Below are 20093 nucleotides of genomic sequence, written 5' to 3' on the forward strand. Positions count from 1 at the left end.
AATGGTAAATGGCAGGGATGTTATTACGTATTTATTTGTCTTTTTACTTGTAAGAAGCCAAAAAACCAGACACGTTACCCTCAAGTTAATTCCAACTCACAGCAGCCCAACAGGACAGAGAAGAACTGCCACATAGTTTCCAAGGAGAGGCTGGTGGATTCAAACTGTCAACCCTTTGGTTAGCAACCAAGCTCTTAATCGCTGCACCGCCACAGCTTCTCTAAGAAGCCAGAAGTCTAAAAATTAGGAGTGCCAAGAAAGCTAAAAGAACAAAGCAAACTTTATTGGTTTTACAGAACAAGGTAACTCATGTAAAAATTCAACTCAGCAAATCAAACTCTTTCACCATTGAAAAGATAAGCCATCTAAGAGGGTGAATCCATTTGTTTCATGTATTATACTGATTCAGAGACACGACTTAGCTTTCGATTGATCTTTAAATTAAGAGCACACTTAATGATAGAGTGAGGGAGCTAGACACTATCGAAGTGTCAGAGCCTTTTCAGACATACAAAAAAAAAAACAAAACATCCTTCTGTTCACCCACTACTTCTTGCATTCCAGTTCACTCTCTAGCACTGACTCCAATGAATGGCCAAAATCATCAGCACCTTCAATCTCTTCACAATACCACATTTTGTTATCTGTTACCCTTAACCCTATGTCTGCACTGGGCTGCTTACAAGCTTACACCTTATTTTTCACCAAAATAATCAGACGCTTGCATGCACAGTCATTTTGCTTATTTCTCTCTCTCATTCAGGCCAACTCAAGTTCTGGTAATATTTTTTTTTTCCCTGAAGTCTTATTTCTCAGTTTTATTGGCACTCCAACTTTATTATGATTAGTATTTGCAGACTGTATCTCCCTCCATCCTCTTAACTTTAACCTAATAATGTTTTATTATTTTTAGGTGATATTTTGTGTATGGTATCTGATATGGTACTGGTTTTACAGATCCAGCCTGAAATTCCCTGACATATCATTGGAGTGTTTAGTCCATTCACATTTAATATAATTATTGACATGGTTATGTTTAAGTCTACTATTTGATATTTATTTTCTATTTGTACCATCTGTCCTTTGTTTTCTCTTTCCTCTTTTCCTGTCTTCTTTCAATTAACTGAATATTTTTAGTATTTCATTTTATCATCTGTGTATCTTTTTTATAGGTAAATATGTGGTTTTTATGACAAGCTACTTGAACAGCTGCCTTCATTCTAGACTAGTCTATCCCTGTAACTGTAGTGTGTCATTTCTGGAGCCTCTAATGAATACTCTGGATGTTTAACAAGTTCTCTCAACTTTGGTTGGAAGTCTGTTTCTTAACTCTGCATAAGGTCTGGCTGTTATTTTATTATCTCTCTCTCTCATCCTATGGATGCATTTCAGCCAAGACTCAAAGGATCCCCTATGCATATTTCTGAACTTTTTCTCTGCATAGCTCCCTCCTCTTGGTCTTCTGTCCCACAGATTCCAGCCTTCACCTTCCTTCTCCCCAAAACAAACATAGAAACAAAAAAACTCTGATCTCCATCTTATCAGCTCAGTTAAACTGCTGTGAACTGCTTAGATTACACTAAAACAAACAAACAAAAAAAACCAGTGCTGTCGAGTCAATTCCGACTCATAGTGACCCTATAGGACAGGATAGAACTGCCACGTAGAGTTTCCAAGGAGAGCCTGGGAGATTCGAAATGCTGACCATTTGGTTAGCAGCCATTTCCACTACTACAGCAAATAAATCAAAGCTACCATTATCTCTCACCTAAATTATTCTTGTGCTTCTAACTGGTCATCCTTCTTCAGCTCTCTGCATCGCACTGCTCTCCCCTCTTTCATATGCACAGTCTATTCTATGCATAGCAAGCAGAGTGATCTTGTAAAATGTAGTACAGGTCATATTACACCTCTACTCAAAACCTTCTACTCAACATCATTTAATGACTTCCCAACTGGACTTAAGATAAAACTAATGTATTGCAAGGAACCTTTTTTCCAGACATTTGTTCCCTGTTAACTCTGCTGTAGTCACACTGGCCAACCTTCTCATTCTTGAACATGCAAAACGTGTCTCAAGGCCCTGTACTTTGTGGTAGCCAATCTCTAAAATGACCTCTAAAGACTCTCAACTCCTTTTGTAATGGTCTCCTCATGGAATGAGAGCTGGTCTTTGTGACGTAGAACACTACAGAAGGGACTGTGTACAATTACTGAAGCTAGGTCATAAAAGCATTGCCCTTCCTGCGCTGGTGTTTTGGATTGGTCCTTCTGAGTGAAGGCAGGCATCAGATCATGACGAAACTTAGGCAGCCCTGTGAAAAGTGAGATGCTCAGGTGGCAACAGATAGCACCTACTGGCAGTCATGGAGTGAACCACCTGAGAAGCAGATCCTTCAGTGCCAGTCAAGCCTTCAGATAGCTGCAGCTGAGCCAACATCTGCTACAACCTCATGAGAGATCCCAAGCCAGAACTGCCCATCCAAACCATCCCATAATTCATGGCTCTCCGAAACTCTGAGAGATGATAAATAATTAATGCCACCTGAAGCAACCACATCTTAAGATAATTCGTCACACACCAATACGCAACTAACAAACATTATTTTTTTCTTTTTGGGAAGTTCTTCCTCCAAGTATCTGCATGGGTTCCTTCACTTAATCCAGGTCTTTGACTAAGTTTTCCATTATCATAACATAAATTTCATCAGATCAGGGGTTTTAGCTGCACTGTTCACTGCTGTGCCTCACACCAAGCATTTGCAATCATGCTAAGCATTTCAAATTTTTGTAGCATTAATGAAAGCTAAGGGGTGTCCCTAGGAAAAAGGTCACATCATTCAAAAGATCTTTAGCCATGTTACTTTTTCCCCTCTTTCATACTATCCCTTTAGGATTCCATATTCCTTAGCTCCAAATTCCTTCTTTGTACCACACAAAATCATTTCCCCATCCTCTGAAACCATGGTAGCATAGCCATTCAGGCCCTAAACTTTCTTTAAGAAGGTTATTTTGATAAAGAAATCAGCCACATGATGCTAGTTTGAGAAAATTAAAGTCTTGAAAAAACGAATAAATATAAGATCTGTAATATTTCCTTTGACAAACACTATGTCTCTTGTAAAATGTATTTTATCAGCATTTCTTCAAATAGCCTTTTGAAGTCTCCTGTTATCTGAATACAAGTTCTGCCCTCTCATTCACTCCTTTGTATCACAAGGTCAAAAGGACTTTTCTACCCTGCTGACCACAAGGTAATTCTAGAAGACTTTGGGTTATAAGTGCTCATTAAGAAAAACCCTAGGCGGGGCCAAGATGGATGACTAGGTAGAAGCTATCTCGGATCCCTCTTGCAACAAAGACTCGGAAAAACAAGTGAATCGATCACATACATGACCATCTACGAACCCTGACCCTCAAACACAGATATAAAGAGTTAAGCTGAGTGACAGAGACTGAGAACGAACAACCACAGGGAAGCAGCGACTGTTTTCGGAGCCTGGAGCCTGCGTCCCAGTCAGGAAACATTGGCGCCGCGCTTTGGACTGGGCACAGGGGAGCTGAGAAGGGCATCCTGAGACGGCGCAAACATGAAACGCAGTCCTAACCCCCAGAAGTGACCTCGGGGGAAGCCCAGCCAGTGCACGCAGGTAGCGCAGCGACGCGGCTGACAGGTGGAGAAGTCACCGGGAGGCAGCGACTGGTTTTGGAGCCAGGAGTGCAGCGTCCCAGCCGGGGAACTTTGGATTGGGCTTTGGACTGGGAGCGGAGGAACTAACCATGGCTTCTGAGACAGTGCAAGCACGGGATGTGGCCCTGACCCTCAGGGGCAATCTCCACCCAGACAGCGCACACAGTCGACATGCCCCTCGGGAATCTCAGATAAAACAGTCATCTCAAGCAAGATAAGTAACTTTGTCTATATTCCGGGGTGCTACTCTCTCCGATTTATCTGAACCCTCCCCTTCCCAGGAGGCTTCATTAACATTGGAATTTCCCAAGCCACACAGTGAAGTGCGCTGCAGTTTTTCTTTTTCTTCTTGCTCTTTTCCTAACCCATTCTCCTGGCCTGAGAGAAGCAGCTACAAAAAACCCAGGGACCAAAAATCCTTGCCTAATTGGACTAAAAACACAGAACCAGCTCCAGCCAAGCATATGTGATCCACAGTCTTGGGCTTCCGTCCCTACAGGGAACAAGGTGGCAATTATAATGCAAAGGCATTTTTGATAGGGATCTAACTGTAACTGTTTTAGCAGATTACTGGAAAGACAAGTTTCCCAGGTCTGATATCTCTGTGTATTCAACAGAGCCCTCACTGACACACAACAGGGAACTGAGGGCTGAAGCTCCCCCAGACCACCTAGCCTCCTGCCTTAGGGGTCTAAGGATGGTGACACCTACCAATCTGTAGAGGTACTTGCATTGGGGGCCTAAGGAACAGCTGCAGAGCCCACCCACCAAGGTGCTTTAAGAATAGAGACACACCTAACTCACTGGCAGGTGGGGGAAGCCTATCAGCATCCTGCCCCGCCTGCTGCTACTAGAATCTGGTGCACACAACTATCACCACTACTTCTCTAGGTGGACAGATGACAGTCTGCACCACACACTTGATGACCCAAAATCAGATTCTAATCAAGAAGAGTTGAATGGACTCAGGCTTGTATATCTGGTAACAGCCCAAACCAGCTGGTAATAGGACATAAGTGATTGAAGGGCTACAACAATCAAAACAGCACAATCTAGTAGCCCATCTACGTATATTGAAAGAAAACAAAACAAGATAAAACTCAGTAAGCAAATATAGAATAAATTACTACAATATCTTAGTGATGGCTCAGAGACGGCAGTCGATATCAAACCACATAAAGAAGCAGACCAAGATTGCTTCTACAACTCCCCAAACTAAAGAATAAAAATCTTTCCCAAATGAACATACAATCCTGGAATTGCCAGATACAAAATATAAAAAACTAATTTACAGAAAACTTCAAGACATCAGGGATGACCTCAGAAATGAAATAAGGCAATCTACAGAAAAAGCCAAGGAATACACTGATAAAACTGTTGAAGAAATAAAAAAGATTATTCAAGATCATAGTGGAAAAATTAATAAGCTACACGAACCCATAGAGAGGCAGCATTCAGAAATCCAAAAGATTAACAGTAAAATTATAGAATTAGACAATTCAACAGGAAGTCAGAGGAGAAGACTCGAGCAATTGGAATGCAGAGTGGGGGATCTGGAGGACAAGGGAATTGACACCAACATAGCTGGAAAAAAATTAGATAAAAGAATTATTACAAAATGAAGAAACACTAAGAATCATGTGGGAGCACACTGATAAAGCAATGGAAGAAATCAAAAAGATTACTCAAGAACATAGTGGAAAAATTAATAAGCTGCAAGAATCCATAGACAGACAGCATTCAGAAATCCAAAAGATTAACAATAAAATTACAGAATTAGACAACGCAATAGGAAGTCAGAGGACCAGATTCAAGGAATTGGAATGCAGAGTGGGAGATCTGGAGGACCAGGGAATTGACACCAATATAGCTGGAAAAAAAAATCAGATAAAAGAATTAAAAAAAAAATGAAGAAACCCTAAGAATCATGTGGGACTCTATCAAAAAGGATAACTTGCATTTGATTGGAGTCCCAGAACAGGGAGGGATAACAGAAAACACAGAGAGAATAGCTGAAGATCTGTTGGCAGAAAACTTCCCTGACATCATGAAAGATGAAAGGATATCTACCCAAGATGCTCATCGAACCCCATTTAAGATTGATCCAAAAAGAAAATCACCAAGGCATGTTATCATCAAACTTGCCAAAACCAAAGATAAAGAAAAAATTATAAAAGCAGCCAGGGATAAAAGAAAGGTCTCCTACAAAGGAGAATCAATAAGTTCAGACTACTCAGAAGAAACCACGCAGTCAAGAAGGAGATGGGATGACATATATAGAGCACTAAAAGAGAAAAACTGTCAGCCAAGGATCATGTATCCAGAAAAACTCTCTCTGAAATATGAAGGCAAAATTAAGACATTTACAGATAAACACAAGCTTAGAGAATTTGCAAAAACCAAACCAAAGCTACAAGAAATAATAAAGGAAATTGTTTGGTCAGAAAACCAATAATATCAGATACCAGCACAACACAAGGTCACAGAACAGAACATCCTGATATCAACTCAAATAGGGAAATCACAAAAACAAATTAAGACTAATTTTAAAAACAAAATAATGCTCAAAACAGGGACTCATTGAAGTCAATATGTAAAAGATCACAATAATCAAAAAGAGGGACTAAATACAGGTGACATAGAACTGCCATATGGAGAGGGATACAAGGCGATATAGGACAATATAAGATAGGTTTTTACTTAGAAAAATAGGGGTAAATATTAAGGTAACCACAAAGAGGTATAACAACTCCGTAACTCAAAATAAAAACCAAGAAAAACATAACGACTCAGCAAACATAAACTCAAACACTATGAAAATGAGGAACACACAATTTACAAAGAAACACGTCTCAGCACAAAAAAGTAAGTGGAAAAATGAAATTGTCAATAACACACATAAAAAGGCATCAAAATGACAGCACTAAACACATATCTATAATTACACTGAATGTAAATGGACTAAACGCAGCAATAAAGAGACACAGAGTCTCAGACTGGATAAAGACACACGATCCGTCTATATGCTGCCTACAAGAGACACACCTCAGACTTAGAGACACAAACAAACTAAAACTCAAAAGATGGAAAAAAATATATCAAGCAAACAATAAGCAAAAAAGAGCAGGAGTAGCAATATTAATTTCTGACAAAATAGACTTTAAACTTAAATCCACCACAAAGGATAAAGAAGGACACTACATAATGATTAAAGGGACAATTGACCAGGAAGATATAACTATATTAAATATTAAATATTTATGCACCCAATGACAGGGCTGCAAGATACATAAAACAAACTTTAACAGAACTGAAAAGTGAGAGAGACACCTCCACAATTATACTAGGAGACTTCAACACACCACTTTCGGAGAAGGACAGGACATCCAGTAAGAAGCTCAACAGAGACACGGAAGACCTAATTGCTACAAGCAACCAACTTGACCTCATTGACTTATACAGAACACTCCACCCAACTGCTGCAAAGTATACTTTTTTTTTTTCTAGCGCACATGGAACATTCTCTAGAATAGTCCACATATTAGGTCATAAAACAAACCTTTGCAGAATCCAAAATATCAAAATATTACAAATATCTTCTCAGACCACAAGGCCATAAAAGTGGAAATCAATAACAGAAAAATCAGGGAAAAGAAATCAAATACTTGGAAACTGAACAATACCCTGCTGAAAAAAGACTGGGTTATAGAAGACATTAAGGAGGGAATAAAGATATTCATAGAATGCAACACGAATGAAAACATTTCCTATCAAAACCTCTGGGACACAGCAAAAGCAGTGCTCAGAGGTCAATTTATATCGATAAATGCACACACACACAAAAAGAAGAAAGAGGCAAAATCAGAGAACTGTCCCTACAACTTGAACAAATAGAAAGTGAGCAACAAAAGGATCCATCAGGCACCAGAAGAAAACAAATAATAAAAATTAGGGCTGAACTAAATGAATTAGAGAACAGAAAAACAATTGAAAGAATTAACAAAGCCAAAAGCTGGTTCTTTGAAAAAATTAACAAAATTGATAAACCATTGGCCAGACTGACTAAAGAAACACAGGAGAGGAAACAAATAACCCGAATAAGAAACGAGATGGGCCACATCACAACAGACCCAACTGAAATTAAAAGAATCATATCAGATTATTAGGAAAAATTGTACTCTAACAAATTTGCAAACCTAGAAAAAATGGATGAATTCCTAGAACAACACTAGCTACCCAAACTAACACAATCAGAAGTAGAACAACTAAATAGACCCATAGCAAAACGAGAGATTGAAAAGGTAATCAAAAAACTCCCAACAAAAAAAGGCCCTGGCCCGAACAGCTTTACTGCAGAGTTCTACCAAACTTTCAGAGAAGAGTTGACACCACTACTACTAAAGGTATTTCAAAGCATAGAAAATGACGGAATACTGCCTAACTCATTCTATGAAGCCACCAAATCCCTGATACCAAAACCAGGTAAAGACATTACAAAAAAAGAAAATTACAGACATATATCCCTCATGAACATAGATGCAAAAATCCTCAACAAAATTCTAGCCAATACAACTCAACAAAATATCAAAAAAATAATCCACCACGACCAAGTGGGATTTATAACAGGTATGCAAGGTTGGTTCAATATTAGAAAAACCATTAATGTAATCCATCATATAAATAAAACAAAAGACAAAAACCACATGATCTTATCAATTGATGCAGAAAAGGCATTTGACAAAGTCCAACACCCATTTATGATAAAAACTCTCACCAAAATAGGAATTGAAGGAAAATTCCTCAACTTAATAAAGGGCATCTGAACAAAGCCAACAGCCAACATCACTCTAAATGGAGAGAGACTGAAAGCATTTCCCTTGAGAACGGGAACCAGACAAGGATGCCTTTTATCACCGTTCTTATTCAACATTGTGCTAGAGGTCCTAGCCAGAGCAATTAGGCTAGACAAAGAAATAAAGGGCATCCGGATTGGCAAGGAGGAAGTAGAATTATCTCTATTTGCAGATGACATGATTTTATACACAGAAAACCCTATGAAATCCTCCAGAAAACTACTGAAACTAATAGAAGAGTTTGGCAGAGTCGCAGGTTATAAGATAAACATACAAAAATCACTTGGATTCCTCTATGTCAACAAAAAGAACATCGAAGAGGAAAAAATCAAAACAATACCAATCACAGTAGCCCCCAAGAAGATAAAATACTCAGGAATAAATCTTACCAAAGACGTAAAAGACCTACATAAAGAATACTACAAATTACTACTGCAAGAAACTAAAAAGGACCTACTTAAGTGGAAAAACATACCTTGCTCATGGATAGGAAGACTTAACATAATAAAAATGTCTATTCTACCAAAAGCCATCTATATATACAATGCACTTCAGATCCAAATTCCAATGACATTTTTTAATGTGTTGGAGAAACAAATCACCAACTTCATATGGAAGGGAAAGAAGCCTCGGATAAGTAAAGCATTACTGAAAAAGAAGAAGAAAGTGGGAGGCCTCACTCTACCTCATTTTAGAACCTATTATATAGCCACAGTAGTCCAAACAGCCTGGTACTGGTACAACAACAGGCACATAGACCAATGGAACAGAATTGAGAACCCAGATATAAAGCCATCCACGTATGAGCAGCTGATATTTGACAAAGGCCCACTGTCAGTTAACTGGGGAAAATTTAGTCTCATTAACAAATGGTGCTGCCATAACTGGATATCCATTTGCAAAAAAATGAAACAGGACCCATACCTCACACCATGCACAAAAACTAACTCCAAGTGGATCAAAGACCTAAATAAAGACTAAAACGGTAAAGATCATGGAAGAAAAAATAGGGACAACCTTAGGAGCCCTAACACAGGGCATAAACAGAATACAAATCATTACCAAAAATGACGAAGAGAAACCAGATAACTGGGAGCTCCTAAAAATCAACCATCTATGCTCATCTAAAGACTTCACCAAAAGAGTAAAAAGACCACCTACAGATTGGGAAAGAATTTTCAGCTATGACATCTCCCACCAGCACCTGATCTCTAAAATCTTTATGATTCTGTTAAAACTCAACCACAAAAAGACAAACAACCCAATCAAGAAGTGGGCAAAGGATATGAACACACACTTCACTAAAGAAGATATTCAGGCAGCTAACAGATACATGAGAAAATGCTCTCGATCATTAGCCATTAGAGAAATGCAAATTAAAACTACGATGAGATTCCATCTCACTCCAACAAGGCTGGCATTAATCGAAAACACACAAAATAATAAATGTTGGAGGGGGGCTGTGGAGAGATTGGAACTCTTATACACTGCTGGTGGGAATGTAAAATGGTACAACCACTTTAGAAATCTATCTGGCATTTTCTTAAAAAGTTAGAAATAGAACTACCATACAACCCAGAAATCCCACTCCTCGGAATATACCCTAGGGAAATAAGAGCCTTCACACAAACAGATATATGCACACCCATTTTTATTGCAGCACTGTTTACAACAGCAAAAAGCTGGAAGCAACCAAAGTGTCCATTAACAGATGAATGGTTAAATAAATTGTGGTATATTCACACGAATGGAATACTATGCATCGATAAAGAACAGTGAGGAATCTGTAAAACATTTCATAACATGTAGGAACCTGGAAGGCACTATGCTGAGTGAAATTAGTCAGAGGCAAAAGTACAAATATTGCATAAGACCACTATTATAAGATCTCGAGAAATAGTATAAACTGAGAAGAACATATACTTTTGTGGTTATGGGGGGGGAGGGAAGGAGGGTGGGAGAGGGTTATTTACTGATTAGTTAGTAGATAAGAACTACTTTAGGTGAAGGGAAGGACAATACTCAATACATGGAAGGTCAGCTCAACTGGACTGGACCAAAAGCAAAGACGTTTCCGGGATAAACTGAATGCTTCAAAGGTCAGCGGAGCAAGGGCGGGGGTTTGGGGACCATGGTTTAAGGGGACTTCTAAGGCAATTGGCAAAATAATTCTATTATGAAATCATTCTGCATCCCACTTTGAAATGCGGTGTCTGGGGTCTTAAATGCTAACAAGCGGCCATCTAAGATGCATCAACTGGTCTCAACCCACCTGGATCAAAGGAGAATGAAGAACACCAAGGTCACACGATAACTAAGAGCCCAAAAGACAGAAAGGGCCACATGAACCAGAGACTTATATCATCCTGAGACCAGAAGAACTAGATGGTGCCCGGCCACAAGCGATGACTGCCCTGACAGGGAGCACAACAGAGGACCCCTGAGGGAGCAGGAGATCAGTGGGATGCAGACCCCAAATTCTCATAAAAAGACCAGACTTAATGGTCTGACTGAGACTAGAGGAATCCTGGTGGTTATGGTCCCCAAACCTTCTGTTGGCCCATGACAGGAACCATTCCCGAAGACAACTTATCAGACATGGAAGGGACTGGACAATGGGTAAGATAGAGATGCTGATGAAGAGTGAGCCACTTGTATCAGGTGGACATTTGAGACTGTGTTGACATCTCCTGTCTGGAGGGGAGATAGGAGGGTAGAGAGAGTTAGAAACTGGCAAAACTGTCACGAAAGGAGAGACTGGAAGGGCTGACTCATTAGGGGAGAATAAGTGGGAGTATGGAGTAAGGTGTATGTAAGCTTATATGTGACAGACTGACTTGATTTGTAAACATTCACTTAAAGCTCAATACAAATTATTTAAAAAAGAAAGAAAAACCCTAAAATTTAGGTGTTTTCAGAACTGAAGTATGATTTTCCCAATTCTTTTCTAATAATCATTTCCCTCCTTCCTTCTTGCACCATAGTTTTGAGTAAATGACAAAGTCTTATTTTACTTTCTATCTAAGTCTTTTCCCCGAAAAGATTCCCAAGAGGAGTTATTATACCACGTACTAAAATGATAAAATTTTCTTCATATAATTATAACCTAGACATACTTTCTTCTTATTTTAATAGAAATTAGTTTAATTCTACCCATTAGTATTATTTTGAATACACACTAAAATTTGATGAGAAAGGTTTTTAAAATTTTTCTTTTGTATTCGATATACATAATCAAAGAGGAAGCACTGCAACTACTACAGAGCAGCATCATCTGGTGGGAATTCTCCATAGCGTAGAAGGTTATAGGCACAGTAGTTAGCTTTGTTACTCCCTTTTCTTTACCACAAGCCAGGGAAGAGCACAGGAACATTTTCCAGCCAAACTGAACAACTGACTAACACAAAATGATTCACTGTCCTGCAGCCCCTCCCCCTTTTTTAACAGTCACCATCTTGATGAATTGTGATGACAAATGAGAAAAGAAAACATCATTTGGAGCCCAAACTGTAGAGTTAAGGAATTATGATATAACCCATTAAGATAGAAAATAGAGAAGGACAAGCCATTTTTCAGAGTTTTATGATGAGTTTAATTTTTTGACATTCACAAAAGCCTGAGAACTTTTGGAACATGTCCACAAAAATACATAATCATCAGTTATATCCATGAACATGGATTTTAGGACAAAGAAGGAATTGTGCTAAAGAAATTAACGTGGGAATGATTAACATGTTGCTGGCAATTTAAACTTGAATGTTGGTTACATTGTCCAGAGAAAAGTGTAGAAAATCAGGTAAAAATATCCCAAAGAGAATATCCTGGGTATTATTGATATTTAAAATATAAAAAAGGGAGGAATTTTTGAAAGAAAGTGAAAAGGAATGGACTAAGAGTTAGGAAGGAATTTACGAAGAATTAGGTCACAAAAGCAAGTAAAGAAAGAAATATTATGAAGGAGGAAAGAGGCAACAACGAAGTTGAAAAGAAAAATAAGGCAAGCAAGTAAGAGAAAAATAAAAAGTAGTCTCCACTAGGGAACCCATGGCGGGGGGTGGTGGGGATCAGCGGGGTGCAAGTCTAAATCCAGGGATCAAAGGAGGTCATAAGGTTGAAATAATGAGTGTTCCTCTTTCAAGTAATTGGATATAAAGTGGAGTCATAAAGAATGAGTAATGCCAAGAGGAAGAAAAGTGGATTGAAATAATAGCCCAAACCAAAATCAAACCTGTTGCCTTCAAGTCAATTTTAACTCATAGCAACCTAGAAAAATACTCTCTAAGAAACAAGTGCATGGTGTTATTTTGTGTGTACTCTATCTTAATAATTGATGGGCTTTATGATTGTATTTTAAGTTAATCTTTCAACTTTTTAAATTGATGTTTCAATCTATACTTTCAAAGTTCCCCAACATTTCTTAGGTCTCTTCCACACTTTTTCTCCTCATAACACTTATCACTAATATCCTATACTTTTATTTATTTAATTTGTATTTTTCTTATCATCTCTACTAATATATAAGCTCCATAAAAGCAGATTTTTTTTTTACTGTTATGTTCATTACTGTATCTCCAGCTGGTACATCAATGCTTGAGCCATAGAATATTCAATAACTATTTTTTGAATGAATGAATGGTTTAAAATATAGGTATGCTGGGGCATGCTGTTTTGTTTTGTTTTGTTTTGTTTTTCTGTGTTAAATACTATGCTCATCTCTCTGAGTAGGATACAAAGAGTTATATCCATTAGCCTCATGGAAATTTGAAGCTAAATGGACATGTAAATATGAAATAATAGTGTAAACAAAAAAATCAATGTATGATAGAATATATTGTCATCAAGTAGATTCTGACTAATGGGGACCCCGTACGTGTCAGGGTAGAACTGTGCTCAACAGAGTTTTCATTGGCTGATTTTTCAGAATAACATCACAAGACATTTCTTCCAAGATACCTCTGGATGTACTCAAGCCTCCAAACTTTCAGTCAGCAGCCAAGTGTGCTAACTGTTAGCACTACACAGAGATGCCGTATAACAGCATAAAACCAAAAAAAAAAAACCCAAACTCATTGCTGTTGAGTTGATTCCAACTCATGGTGACCCTTCAGGACAGCATAGAACTGCCCCATAGGGTTTCCAAGGAGCAGCTGGTAGATTCAAACTGCCGACCTTTTGGTTAGCAGTCAAGCTCTTAACCACTGGTAGGAAAAAGGCACGGGGATTTTAAATATGTCCTCATTTTCAAAGAAAGAAATCATCAAATTATGTCTAACATTAACAAATCAAAAATTAGAGATTTGTGCTGTGGACAGCCATGGAGAAGAAACAGCTTCATAAAGTTAGAAGTGGTTTCTTTAAAAGACAGTCTAAGGATGGGAAGGAGCAGAACAGAGAACTGATGCCTGGGACCCTGAATATGTGTTTTTCCGGTTATAGTTTTTAAATAGTGGAAGCATACGTGTATCCCATTCGAACAGTAAGTTATTATCATCAACGGAAGCAGTTCCATGTGAAGGAAGGGACTTTGGACTCAGACTGACCTGGGTAAAATCCAGCCTCTGCCACTTCGAGTGAATCTGGGAAATCTAACTGCCATCTCTGAGCCTTGGTTTTCTCATCTATAAAATAATTGTTGTGAGGATTTCAGGATATAATGTGCACAAAATGCCTGGGCCTAGAAAAGCTACTCAATAAATATCAAATCTGTTTGGTTCTTTTATTTTTTAATTCGTCCATTTTTTATTAAACGAACAACTGAACTAAAATATGTATACCAAGTCAAGTTACCATATCAGAAAATTCAAAAATTGGATCATTTTAAGAAAAAAAGATAGTTATTAAAAAAAGTATATATTATTATAATTCTAAGGGTATACATGCTTCTTTTTTTTAATTAAAATCAGAAAGGATACTGACCTCAGTGAAATTACAACCCAATGATTTTTGAAAAAAAGAGTTTAGTTATTCAATATAAAAACAAAAAAATTACTGAGGCAGTCGCTTTAGCACTTTTAAATTCATGATTATCCAGTAATTTTTAAATAAAAAAATAACAAAATTTTACATACGTATATATTTATTTTTATGAAATACTGTCTATTCTATAGAAGAATCATTTGGAAAAAAAGAATACCTATTAATTTTTCATTTTGATATTATTCAGACCTCCTCCCCTACCAACAATGAGAAAAATGTACACAGACTAACTCTAGGGTTTACAATGTTCTGCCTGATTAAAAACTGTTGCTATTAAAAGAACAAAAGAACTTATTCATTTAATGTTGTAGACTCAGCAATAATAACTGAATACGTATCTTTCAGAAATAGTGTGCAATCAACATTTTTCAAAAGTTGTACCATGTCTCATGAAATAATTTTCATAACATAGCAGATGATTTAGTACCACACTTAGGAAAATTTATTTTAAATTATGCCTAGTATCAAAAATTTGCTATACAGAGTTACAAAATGCACTTCTGTGTACAATAGATAATCATGGATCCATTATGCATAGGTGCAGGAGAAAGACATTACAAGAAAAATCTTATCTATTAAAAAATAATGCTTGGAATGTTCATTCTAGGAACAAATATTTAAAATATACTCTAAATTAATGTAGTAAAACCTTTGAAAGGTGGGACCTGTGTAAGATGGAAACCTGTGAAGGAAAACTCCAATATTTTCCACTAAAATGAGAGATAAAGAAGTTGTAAGACTGCACCCTGTCAAAGGTGGAAAACTTGTGAGACCCGGAAAAACAGGGCAGTTCCATTGAGTTCTGGCTCTCACAGGTTTCACTGTATAACTTTGTGAAATCATAAATATGTTATTAATTAATTACAAATATTTAACCTTGGAATGAAAGCTAAGGGAGGAAATCGTTGTTTTCGCCCAATTCTTATTTATTTAACAACTACTTCCCCAAGGTCCATGAAATTGACCTTATATTTTTGGTCATTTTAAAAAACAAGGTAAAAACTCTTTATGACTCTTTCCCCAAGGTCCATGAAATTGACCTTATATTTTTGGTCATTTTAAAAAAACAAGGTAAAAACTCTTTATGAATCTACACGGTTAATTTTAAGAAGCTAATATCAGTTTTAATACTATTTTTCAGGCCACTAAGGAGTACCATTCATTAAAGGATAGAGAATGTCCCCAGTTAATCCCCTATAATTTTCCTACATGACTCAATTGTTTAATGTCAGTGAACTTGATTAAAATTAGAAAGACCTGACAGTTCTCGGCCAAGGGCAGTGTATCTTGTCAGGTAAGACCTGATTCCAGACCTCCTGACCCTCCCAAGACTCTCGGCTCACTAGAAGCACATGAAAATAACAGCAACACTGAGTTAATCATACTAAGCGTAAAAGTCTGAAGAGTTCACTTTCCTCTAACTGAAGTAGTGCACGGTAAATGATTAAATTGTAGCCATGTTAGGTAATTATAAAGGAGGAAACCAAAAAAACCAAACCCATTGCTTTCCTGTCGATTCCAACTCACAGTGATGCTATAGGGCTGAGTAGAACTGCCCCATAGGGTTTCCCAGGAGTGGCTGGCGAATCTGAACTGCTGATCTTCTTGGTCAGCAGCCGAGCTCTTAATCACTGCACCACCAGGGTTTGAGTTAGTTATTGTCTTCCTCCACCTACCTCCCAAAGGGAACAAAACTGGGGAGAGGCAATTAAAATGGTTTGGCTGAGAAGGATTATTATTGTCTGGGTCAAGCCAGGTAGTCACAATATAGTCTATACAAAAAGATATAAATCAAACAAGATAACCTAGATACTTTGCAAAATGGAGAAAAGACGTATTTATTATCCTCTGAGAGATAAAAGTGCAGAGATTTCAACTCTCCTGATAGAGTTTAAACCAAACAGTGGGGCAGATTGTGGGAATTACTGAACCAACCTCTCTGAAGGAAATCGTACAGTATTGTACTCAGAAGAAACTATGCCAAGTCCTTCCTAAGACATCACACCTAACATGGAAGATTGTTCACTGCAAACAGTATGATGTCCTTTATAATAACACTGTTAAGTAATTAAAATAGTCCATAATTTTTCCAGGTTTTTATATTTTTCTAAATAAATCTTTTTTGCATCATTGTGCCCTCATATACGTAAAGATGATTTTAAAAACAGGTGAATGGTCGCCTACTGCTTTGTCCAGATATGAGCACAGAAGGAATAGTTCTCTATTCAAGTTCCTAAGTCTTTTTGTTTTTCCAAGGACTGTAGACACTGCTATGAATTCCTGTGAATGCACCCATACATAAAACAGTTCACAGACTCTCCAGTCTTTGCCAAAGGAACAGAAATATTGAACACTTAGGGCTACTTATGGGCATTTGTTTTTCTCCCTTACCCTTTCTGTCTGTCAAGACCTGGAACTTCCTTCAATTACCAGAACCCAGTGATACTCTTCTTGGCCCTATGTTCAAGGCACAATAAACTCTGACACTGACTTCCCTGCTGAGTTTTCATACGATTTACTTGCTCTCCCTATACCTACCGACCCTTTCCTACTCTGATAAACTTTTCACAACTACAATGGTACTTTATCATTAAACTGACTTTCTGTAGTACAACAGCTGTTGAGTGCTTCACCTGGCATGCTTTATATTTTCTTCTCTTGATCCACAGGGGGTATGAATAAAATAGAATAGTTTGTCCCAGTTCTTTAACAAATGTTGAATTAAAAAATACTACAGTATATGAAAGTTTATTTAGTTCAATTTCAAATTTACCCATTCTTTCGTGGTATCTCAAGAGTTAAATGAAGCTGGTATGAAGAGAAGCCTGTTTATCTCCATAAACCAAGGCTCATTTCATACTAATGACCTTTTTCCTAGGCAAAGACGCTTTTCTAGAATCCACTTCACTAAAAAAAAAATATATATATCAAAGATATAAACTTACTTGGAAACCCTGACGGCAGAGTGGTTAAGAGCTATGGCTGTTAACCAAGAGGTCGGCAGTTCAAATACACCAGACACTCCTTGGGAACTCTATGGGGAAGTTCTACTCTTTCCTGTAGGGTTGCTATGAGTGAGAATCGACTTAACGGCAATGGGCTTATACACTTACTTAAGTCAAAAAAAATAATAATTCCATAAGTTCATAACAAAGAACAGGAGCTTCCTCTCCCACCTACTCGCATGCCATACTTCCACTTCACAGAAGCAACCATTTTAAATCCCTAAAGCTGATTATTCCATTATTTGCCTCTATATTTCCAAATATGATTTTATTACTATTTCTTCATTTTTCTATTTTAATATTAGCTACTGATTTTCTACTACGGAATAAAGGATATTCCTTGTCCCATACCACCCTTCTGCCCATTTCCCTTTCACCCATTCTTTGGATAGAGTTCAATAATTATGTTTGCTAACATCATTATTCAGTGTTCACCTTGTTATGATATTATTATCACTATCATTCACGGTAAAGTATGGTGAATGCTACAGTTGTGTTTCCAACCTTGAATAATCTGTTTCCTCTGGAGTTAAAAAATTATTTCTTTTTGCATTTATTTAGTTTTTTAACCACTTATTAAAGTTCAGAGTCTATCCCAAAGTGTAAATGTCCTCTCAATATATTCAACCACTCAGGTAGGATCCATTTCACCTTTTTTCTCAAAGGCAGCTCTCCCAAAGCTCTCCATTCTCTACTATGGTCAGAGTGTTTGCATTCTGAGTCTGCTACACATCTGTTGCCCTAGGACTCCCTTTTACCACAACTCTGGGAATTCCCATTCTCTCCTCTATGTTGGATAAGTTTTCTTCATTCATTCCTTTGTTTTGGTAAAATACATCTTCCAGCATCATCCTGAGATCTGTGCATTTTTTTAAATCTTTAATGTCTTTTAATATCTTTTATCCTTTGTCATAGTTACCTACTGCTGCTGTAACAGAAATACCACAAGTGAATGGCTTTAACAAAGAGAAATTTATTTCTTCATGATAAAGTAGGCTAAATGTCCAAATTCAGGGCATCAGCTCCAAGGGAAGGCTTTCTTTCTCTGTTGGCCTTCTCATTAACCTTCCCCCAGACTCAGAGCTTCTCCAAGCAGGGACCCCAGGTCCAAAGGATGCACTCTGCTCCCAGCACTGCTTTCTTGGTGGTATGAGGTCCCGCCTCCCTCTGCTTGCTGCTTTCTTTTATATCTCAAGAGATTGCCTCAAAACACAATCTAATCTTATAGATTGTGTCCCACCTCACTAACACAACCGCTGCTCCTCCTCTATCATTAACATCATAGAGGCAGGATTTACAACATATAGGAAAATCACATGATACCAGGAATCACGGCCCAGCCAAATTGATACACACATTTTTGGAGGGACATAATCCAATTCATGACACCCTTCTATCCTGAAGTACAATACTGCCAGTGATAAGACAATGTCCATGTGCCTACAAGGAAAACCAGTTAATACACAATTACTATTCAAATTTACACACCAACGATGGAGACCAAAGATGCAGACATTGAAGATTTTTACCAACTTCTGCAACCTGAAATTGATCAAACATGCAATCAAGATGCATTGATAATTACTAGTGATCGGAATGAGAAAGTTGGAAACAAAGAAGAAGGATTGATAGTTAGAAAATATGGCTTTGGTGATAAAAATGAAGCCAGAGAGCACATGACAGAATTTTGCAAGACCAACAACTTCTTCATTAAAAATATCTTTTTTCCACAAAGTAAACGGTGACTATACATGTGGATCTCACCAGACGGAATGAATACACAGGAATCAAATTGACTACATTTGGGGAAAGAGACAATGATGGAAAGATGGAAAAACTCAATATCATCAGTCAGAATAAGGTAAGGGGACAAATGTGGAACAGACCATTAACTGTTCATATACAAATTCAAGTTGAAGCTGAAGATAATTAGGACAAGTCCATGAGAGCCAAAATACAACCTTGAGTACATCCCACCTGAATTTAAGAGATCATGTCAAGAATAGATTTGACATATTGAACGCTAATGACCAAAGACCAGATGAGTTGTGGAATGACATCACGGACATCATACATGAAGAAAGCAAGAGGTCATTAAAGAAAGAGGAAAGAAAGAAAAGACCAAAATGGATGTCAGAAGAGACTCTGAAACTTACTCTTAAACACAAAGTTGCTAAAGCAAATGGAAGAAATGATTAAGTAAAAGAGCTGAACAGAAGATTTCAAAGGGCAGCATGAGAAGACAAAGTGAAGCATTATATTGAAATGTGCAAAGGTCTAGAGTTAGAAAACCAAAAGAGAAGAACACACTTGGTATATATCAAGCTGAAAGAACTGAAGAAAAAATTCAAGCCTCTGGTTGCAATTCTGATTCTATGGACAAATGATGTGTTAGGGTTATATCCTTTCACTGTACTTATTCAATCTGTATGCTGAACAAATAATCTGAAAAGCTGGAGTATATGAAGAAGAACACAGCATCAGGATTGGAGGAAGACTCATTAACAACCTGTATTATGCAGATGACACAATCTTGCTTGCTGGAAGTGAAGAGGACTTGAAGCACTT

General features: G+C 37.6%; 1 protein-coding gene and 1 long non-coding RNA gene across 5 annotated transcripts in view; one reads left to right on the forward strand and one right to left on the reverse strand.

The window, feature by feature from the left end:
- LOC126066822 (uncharacterized) overlaps nt 1-8206 on the forward strand; it is a 917409-nt gene extending 909203 nt beyond the window's left edge. For both annotated transcript variants that reach the window (XR_007515270.1, XR_007515271.1), the window contains exon 3: nt 8174-8206. This is a non-coding gene — a long non-coding RNA (uncharacterized LOC126066822). The remainder of the gene's footprint in view (nt 1-8173) is intronic.
- The window catches only part of KCNT2 (potassium sodium-activated channel subfamily T member 2), a 571079-nt gene that overhangs the window by 273827 nt on the left and 277159 nt on the right, over nt 1-20093 (reverse strand). The window lies entirely within an intron of this gene.

The sequence above is a fragment of the Elephas maximus genome, chromosome 24 (genome assembly GCF_024166365.1).
Source record: "Elephas maximus indicus isolate mEleMax1 chromosome 24, mEleMax1 primary haplotype, whole genome shotgun sequence".
Lineage (NCBI taxonomy): Eukaryota > Metazoa > Chordata > Mammalia > Proboscidea > Elephantidae > Elephas > Elephas maximus.